The sequence below is a fragment of the Humulus lupulus genome, chromosome 6 (genome assembly GCF_963169125.1).
Source record: "Humulus lupulus chromosome 6, drHumLupu1.1, whole genome shotgun sequence".
In the NCBI taxonomy this organism is placed as follows: domain Eukaryota; kingdom Viridiplantae; phylum Streptophyta; class Magnoliopsida; order Rosales; family Cannabaceae; genus Humulus; species Humulus lupulus.
Window position 1 is genome coordinate 175011476 of NC_084798.1, and position 6907 is coordinate 175018382.

General features: G+C 28.0%; 1 long non-coding RNA gene across 1 annotated transcript; it reads left to right on the plus strand.

Annotated features, from left to right (window-relative positions):
* The first annotated feature begins 1446 nt into the window (after positions 1 to 1446).
* Positions 1447 to 6480, plus strand: LOC133782743 (uncharacterized). The gene is made up of 6 exons (XR_009870684.1): positions 1447 to 1616; positions 4721 to 4768; positions 5153 to 5205; positions 5726 to 5847; positions 5969 to 6035; positions 6266 to 6480. It is a non-coding gene; the product is annotated as an uncharacterized LOC133782743 (long non-coding RNA).
* Positions 6481 to 6907: the final 427 nt, after the last annotated feature.

A 6907-nucleotide genomic window follows, 5' to 3' on the forward strand; every position in this document is an offset into this window, starting at 1 on the left:
TGTACCTCTTGCAATCAATAATCCAAAAGCTAGCAAAATTACTTCACTTAGTAATCAAATTCGCTATTAAATCCACAAACCAATAAAATTAAATTAATAAATAATAAATAAAACATCACTAAATATCTAGCAATATATAACGTATTATTGTAATTTTAGAAACTTAATTACCTCAAATGTGTGATTGATATAGGAATTTTGATGCAAAATACTCTCTAAAATCTCACCACAAAAATCACAACCTATGAAATTAAATTAATTAATATGTTAAACATTACTAAACAAATATCACTAAATATCTAATAATAGTAAATGATATTGGTAAACAAATAAAAAAAATCTCAATGTGCCACTAATTATAACCTCAACAAAAAATCAATATAAAATTTCATAACTTAAAAACTTAATAATCAACAAAAACATAAAAATTTTCATATATTTATATTTTATAAATTATTTAATAAATTTATTTTAACATAACTATATATATAACAAAATAGTTACAATTTAAAAAAAAATTCAAATATACAAAAATATATATAAATTTCGAAATAAAAAATGATAAAAATTTAAAAAAATCATGAACATATATACTCTATACAATGTGATAGGTTAAATTAAAAAAAAACTAAAAAATCATAAATCCCTAAAAACTTCCATGGAAAAACTACAAAATCCTACAATGTATATAATAAAATGCATAAAAATGTAAAACTAACACAAAATCAGGTATATTACTCATCCTAATGCAAAACCTATGATTTATTTGAAAAATAATTAACTAAAAATCAAGAAAAAAAAAAAAAAAACTTACCTTAGAACCCTAAAAACGCAGCCCCAATTCGCCCAATTCTCCTCTCTGGTTTGCTCTCCTCGGGTTCGTGTATATGTGAGGAAGAAGGCTGAATAGGTTTATAAGAGGGAGACATCCAACGTCTCCCAACGAGAGACGTTGGATGTACCCATGAACACTTCCCCAGCCTATTTCCAACGTCTTCCACCTTTTTTAATGTCTTCCAATTGTAGCCATTAATATAAACTTTCAATGTCTTACACCAGTAGACATTTAAAACCCCTGATAAGTTTTAATGTCTTACACCATTGGTGATATTACACCACTGGTGTAAGACATTGTAGGGAGTCATTGTAGATCAAATTTGTTGTAGTGTGTATATGAGATTTTGTATTAATATATTATGGTATGCATGAAAAATAATAGGAACATGTTAGGTTTAATATAAAAGCCTATATGAGGATTTGTGTTATGTTATTCATGCATGTTGTATTATTATTTTGTTGGGTTGCATGTATGAACTCATTAGAAAAAAAATAAGGTTTTATAAGCACTACAACAATTTTATTATTTAATTACATTAGATGATAACACATTTTAAAAAATGTTACCGAATTATATTAATAGATAAACATTTTATTAATTATTTAGTACTATTGCTTGATATTAAAAAAAAGATTGAAAAAATACACAGTACTGCTTCACTCTCTCTCTCTCCCATTTCTCCTCACCCGATTCTCTCTTCCATTTCTCCAATCTCTCTCATGGATTTCTAGCAATCATTCTTGTGATCTCAAGCTCTCATCAACATCGGCATGGATAGGTACTTTCACAACTTCATTTTTTCCCTCTTCATCCATCTTTTCCCCCAATTATAAACATAATCCTCACTCTAAGTTTTTACTGTAATTTTGTTTTTGGTTTTTTCATCGTTGATTTAATTATTCATCAATCATATTTTTTCTTTGTTAATCAATTTATATAAGTTAAACTCATATATATATATATTCATTTTTTGGGTGTGTTTTCGGATAAGAAAAAATGTTTACATATAAGTTGAACTCATATATATATATATATATATATATATATATAAAGAGAGAGAGAGAGAGAGTTAATATAGGACGTATCTGGTTTTACTTGCTGTTTTGAAGTATATATTACTAAGCTTTAAATAATGCATTAAAGGTGTTTGACAGAATGCTTCAATGAGATATATGAGTAATTGCTTGTAAATGAGTAAATGGGATTCTTGGCCTTTAATCCTTTCTTAATTTGACTTTGTATGCTTCTTAATTTGGCATTGAATTGTGAGATATACTACACTTGTTTTTGTTAAAAATGATGTTTAAATACATGGTTGAGGACACTTGTTTCTTCCATGAAGGGTCTTCTAGTACTGTTGTAGCCAACAAAACCCATGAAAATAACTAGTAGCTGCTCTGTCCATAAGTATAATGTGTCCGAATAACCCAACACTACATTTACAACACCGCTCTATTTACTATTCCCTATGTCTTGTTTGGTCAGTAGATAAAAGGACCCCATATATTTCTTGTTATGTCTTGTTTGGTCAGTAGATTAAAGGACCCCATATATTTCTTGTTTTGCAATGAAGAGAAGAAAAGTAATTTGTGTGCTGCGGTATGAGAAACTAGTACACAGATAATTACACATATACATACACACACACGCTTTAAGCAGGCATGTAAGTGAGTTTATTTCCCACAATAATTCTGGTGGATGAGTTGGCACATTGATTATAATTTTTTGATTAACATATAAACTATTTTTCTTTCAAGATAACAAATGAAAGTGGTGGCAAGAACTTTTACTCTGTTATGGGATAGATTTAAATCTGTAATTGTATTTGTTCTTTACTCAGCTGCTTAAAAATTGTATTTGTGAATTTGTGTTAATTGATGTTTGTGTCAATTTATCTGTAAGTTTTGTTGAATTTGACTGCTTAAACTGGTCTTGTTATATAAAACTAAGTTTTGCTTAACCTATGCATAATAACTGTTTGATGGAATGCTTCAGTGAGAGATATGAGTAAATTGAGTTATTATTATAGCTTCCTTTTTTTTTTTAATCAGTTTTTTTTTTTTTTTATGGAAATTGCAATTGAAAGAACAATATTCTAATGCATATGCATTACTTTACCTTCTTCTAAATCCTTAGTACTCATCATTTTTTTAATAAAATTCTCACTACATAATAATAAAGATTCGGTCTACTATACATAATCGCATGTGCATATATAAATTTATATTATCATGGGACTACTATATAGTTTGTTCTGTCAGCAGCAGATGCGGCATAAATTGGTATATATCATGGGAAAAATTCTCATACCAACTTCTTTACTTTCTTTCCGCTAAACTAAAACTTGTAGGGAGTGGCTTTTTTACGAGTAAAATATCACTTCTGATTTGCTTCTTTAAGAGTCAAGTTTGGCAATTCTTTGTTGGTGTAATAAAGTATTTAAAATTCTCTTAAGAGTAGTCCAGTCATGAGTCATGTGCCATGTTGTTGTTATTGTTAGAGTAGATGCTGCTTCTGCTATATAATACATGCACTGTCCTCTGCTGCTATAGTTGTTGAGTCTGCAGGAGAAAGTTTGTTGGTTTACATTTTGATGTGTAGCCAAACATAGATTTGCAGTACTTCCTTTGGACCCCTGTTAGGTTTCCAGTTGCTGCCTTTTGGTGGAAACCAACCATCAATCTTGAGCACTATCTGTTTGGGCGAAAAAGAAAAGAAGGATTTAGTACTATGTTTAAATATTTTATATGGAATATAGCATAATTACTCTCTGTTTGGTAGATTGTGTCATTGCATTGTTCAGCTGGCTCAAGATTAAGAATTGGATTTCATCTTGATGCTTCTTTCATATACATTATGAGCTATTGTGGTTGTCGGGTTTCATATTTGCTGCTTTGGGTTACTAGTGCTACTAGTAATAGTAGTAGAAGTAGTTGCAATAGTATTAATATCACTAATAACAAAGGAAGATTTTTTTCTATATCTTGAAAGAAAACAAGATAAATTGTGTGTTTCCCATGTTTTACAGTATGCCTCTTTTTCCCTCTATCTTTAATATATAAATATAAACATATATCTTTATATATAATACATGGGACACTATATTGTTCCTTATAATATAGTTAGAAAAGGATCCAATAATATATATACATAAGACAGAAAGAAGGAAAAAAAAAAAGTCAATGAAAACTTTCAACTACAACAATTTTATTATTTAATTACATTAGATATACTTACTCTCTCCTCATAAATTTTTGTTCTTAAACTATATATTATTAAGCTAATATTAGAACACAGTACTTCATGAGCAAAATTTAATATAAGAAAACATGAATACATAGGGAAAAAAAAATTAGTATAATCTCCAAAATTTGTAATTCTTATGAGCTAAATCATTAAGTGAATCATTAAAGTTCATTGTGTGAGTAAGAGCAGAGAGGACAAAGATGATAAATTGACTACATATCCATTTTTCGTGGACATCTGATATGAGCAGAGTCTCAAAACTTATAGAAGATTCGTGCGTGGAGCTTTGAGAAAGATCTTTATATTATCTTTAATCTTCATGAATACGTTATTTATATTCTTTCTTCTTTATTGTAATATCTCTGATGTTTCGGTTTATTGTCTGTCATTTGTGTTAAAAATAAAAATGAAGGGGAGACAAAAAGTCTCCATTTTTCAGACATGAAGAATCAAGAAGAAAAGAAACAAATCACCATAGTGTTGCTATATCTTGTAATAGATTATACAGTTGTTTTAGACTCGATATATCAAACTGTAATTGGGTAGGATTGATTAGATAACATGTTTGGATTTGCTTTCTCAACCTTGGGACATTATTCCTTATAATTTCAGTAACAAACCCAAATGTATGCACAGATTACTAGGGTATTCAAGGCAAAGGAGCACGCTAAAGTTGAGTTTACTGTAAGTTAATTTCTGAAATTGATCTTCCAAGAGCACAAAGAATGTTAATTTTATTTTTGTGGGGGTAAGATCAGGTCCATATATATTATAAAATTTATTAATACTAATAAATTGCATATGTACATATTGGGAAAAAATATTATATATATATAAATAAATTTCTCTCATATTTATATATAACTTTCATAGGTAAAATTATTTTATCATAGCATCTATCTTTATTGTTGGTGAAAGAAATTTTACAATTTTGCCATCCACTAAATTTTTTTCCAATCAATAATATATATATATTGAGATATGTTTAATTAATAAAATTAATTTATATATGAGATAGCAGCAGAAGATATATTTGACACTTCAATATTTATTTTATGCTTTGTCCAGATAATTGAGCTGCCTCACAGGAAAATCTTACTTTTGTTTGCATTTTGCAAGAGGTATGTCATTTACTTTTGTTTTAATATTATGCAAATGTTAGAGGAGTTTGAATATCTTAAATATTCATCCATAGTGAAGTATGTTCTGAGATCATTATTGTCTGCTGCGGTGATAACGGAAGGTTGAGAACTTGTGTGTTTTAGTGAAGTAGGATCTGAGAAATTTGTGTGCTGCGGTGAGATAAAGAAGAATAACATGGTGTTGTTTGATTTAGTTGACATATCTAGCATTACTATTTTATAATTGAATTGTGTTTGTTTGATTTGTTTAATTATTGGTACATTAATTTAGTTTTACAAAAGCAATTAAAAGCATTAAGTGACATCTTTCTTTGAATAGCTTACTTGCTCTGTTTTTAGTGCCTTTGTATGGGGATGATTTTTCACCTACCTTTGTTTGTATGTGTTGAAGCTTACATAAATGCTTTGGAGTACCACTGGTAGGTCATTGTTCTATTTATATACATTTATATAAATAGATTTAGTTCTTGATGTCCCTATTGGACCATTTGCCATGAAGGTTGGTATTGATTTTGCAAGAGAGCCTGATGCATTTTTGTGGAGGCCTACTTCAGGGATGACTTGTATTGAAGAAAGTGTAGGAAGTGTTATTGCTTGGCCAGCCGACAAAGTCATAATGAGGTAAAGATTGATTTTACATATTATAATGAGTTGTGTCATATTGTTTTTGGAACCGACCATTATGCTTATTGGTTAAGAAGATAACATGTGGGTTTTGTTTTCTTATTGCGTGTTTTTTTAGGGATAACTAGTATCGAAGATAGTGTTGGAAGTGTTACTGCTTGGCTTTCCGACAAAGTTATAATGAGGTAAAGATTGATCTTACCTATAATAATGAGTTGTATCATATTGTTTATGGAACTGTTATGTGAAAATCTGAGATTTAATTACAAGTTTCAAAATTTAGGTTTTGTTGAAAAATAAATGTTATGCTGCCAATTTGTTTTTAGAAAAATAATAACCAACTCATATGTGTATTGCTTATGATAATAACATGAGTATTGTTTTCTTATTGCATTTTTTTCTCTATGTTATTTAGGTGATGAAGATAGCGACACGGGAATTAGATGCTTGCAATTAATAAAGAGATAGTATTGGACAAATGTTACAATTTGCCTTTTATTAGACTTATTAGACATATTATTTCTAAGCATAAACTTTTATTATGTTATTTTGCACTTGAATTTTTTTTCATTTGTGACACATGTATTGGATATTTTGGTTGATAAAAAAATACATTTAGACTTTATCAAATTCAAATTACATTATTAAATAATAAATTGCTTTATCAAATAAATGTAATTAAAAATAATTAGATTACATCTTGAAAATGTAATCAAAGATAATTAGATTACATCTTTAAAATGTAATGAAAGATAATAAGATTACATCTTTAAAATGTAATCAAAGATAATTAGATTACATCTTGAAAATGTAATCAAAGATAATTAGATTACATCTTTAAAATGTAATCAAAGATAATAAGATTACATTTTGAAAATGTAATCAAAGATAATTAGATTGCATCTTTAAAATGTAATCAAAGATAATTAGATAACATTTTGAAAATGTAATTAAATGACAAAATATAATTAACATAAAGAATCATAACATCTAGATAATGTTACTATTGACAATATATAATACCGAAACAATGTTATAATAGTTTATTTAATAACAT